Source organism: Photinus pyralis, unplaced genomic scaffold (assembly GCF_008802855.1).
Source record: "Photinus pyralis isolate 1611_PpyrPB1 unplaced genomic scaffold, Ppyr1.3 Ppyr1.4_LG3b, whole genome shotgun sequence".
Lineage (NCBI taxonomy): Eukaryota > Metazoa > Arthropoda > Insecta > Coleoptera > Lampyridae > Photinus > Photinus pyralis.
The window spans coordinates 4,173,609-4,175,491 of NW_022170510.1; positions in this window are offsets into that span (position 1 = coordinate 4,173,609).

Sequence of the window (1,883 nt, forward strand, 5' to 3'; positions counted from 1 at the left end):
CACGGTCGGTGGCCTCAACAAACTGCCGGCATTGTGTATAAGAGAGGCTTCCAGTGGAAGCTGTCAGGCCCCGTAGAAACTACTTTAGATGAACTAAAACCAGATCAAGATCGGCATGAATGCAACAAAAAAATTTTAGATTTGAATGATCTTTGGTTAGGGGGACTCTAAAACGGAGACAATTTTTTTCGTGGGCTCGTTTCGTTTTGTTCTTTTACTGTCTGTCTGTCATCTGGGCACGAGAACGGTGATTGGTGCATTGTAAAATTTGGCGATCGTCACGTGCCTTTAATTAGTGCTTTACGCTCACTTACGTAAGCTGATGGAACCTTCAATTTTTATCGTAAAAACAACGTTCGACAATTAGTTTTTTACATACGTTACTTACGATTAAATTTGATTAAGCAGAAATATTAAGTACGTGCTTATCTTCCTACTTCTTTGTCGGCTTTGTTAATATTGTTAATGAACCTAGCGCAATTTTGTATTGACCTTGATTATTGATTGTTTCGGTTTGCCACCGCTTAATATCTATGGATATAAACATAAAACATTAATTTACAATTTATGTGCAGTAAATTTGAAGATTTTTTAAGCAGTTTTGCATAAGAGTATCGCCTATTTACCCCATCAAATATTATGGCAATCGGAGCAGGTGAAAATCAGGTCATGGCAATTTTATTAGTGCATAATGGAAAACCCTAAATCAATCAAGAGGTCATTTCATTACGATTAATTTGTTGATATAATATTTATGCATTTATCATAAATATAAACTGCAGAGTGTAATGCTTTTTTTTTAGCTTAATTAAATTAAATAATGATCATATTCACATGCGGTGGAAGATTTTTTTATTTTATTTGGTGGAATAACGCCATCGCCTGTCGGCTTGGTGCATAATGAGCAATTAACAACCAACAAGGTTCATGTTATCTCAGTACTGAATATTAAACAAATCGTGGAGATGTTTCGCTGTGCCATATTCGAAATTTCCATTAAAAAGTCTCTAAGTGATGTGTTATTTAGAAATGCCTAGTACGATTAGTTTACCATGAAAAAATTAAAAACGAAAATCAGAAATTTTTCGGGGCTCAAAAAAGGCAGTGTATAACCTTCGTTTTTTACCAAAAATCGACTACACTAAAATTTCTCGGGAAAACACTTTCTTATTAATTTGGGTGCCTAGAATCCAAATCAATTCGTACTTTTTCGATCAGACTTCTCAATCAAAAGTTATAGACTAGAAACCGATTTCGAAAAAAAATTCAAAGGGCTGTAACTTTTGAACTAGTAGCCCAATCTTGGGACAGTTTGAAATTATGGATTCTACAGGCCACATTTTATAAGAAAATTTTTTGTCCGGGTCGATCTGGGACAATTTTTTTTTCGGGGCTTCAAAAAAGGCAGTGTATAACCTTCCTTTTTTACCAAAAATCGACTACATCAAAATTTCTCGGGAAAACACTTTTTCTTATTAATTTGGGTGCGTAGAATCCAAATCAATTCGTACTTTTTCGATCAGACTTCTCAATCAAAAGTTATAGACTAGAAACCAATTTCGAAAAAAAATTCAAAGGGCTGTAACTTTTGAACTAGTAGCCCAATCTTGGAACTGTTTGAAATTATGGATTCTACAGGCCACATTCTATAAGAAAATTTTTTTTCCGGGTCGATCTGAGACAATTATTTTTCGGGGCTCAAAAAAAGGCAGTGTATAACCTTCCTTTTTTACCAAAAATCGACTACACCAAAATTTCTCGGGAAAACACTTTTTCTTATTATAGTACTAGCGGTATAACGGAAATTCTTGAAAGATACTGCATTTTTTTATTCCAAGGTGCCACTTGGTACAGTTGTTCCTTAGAGCCATTTAAACGATTTG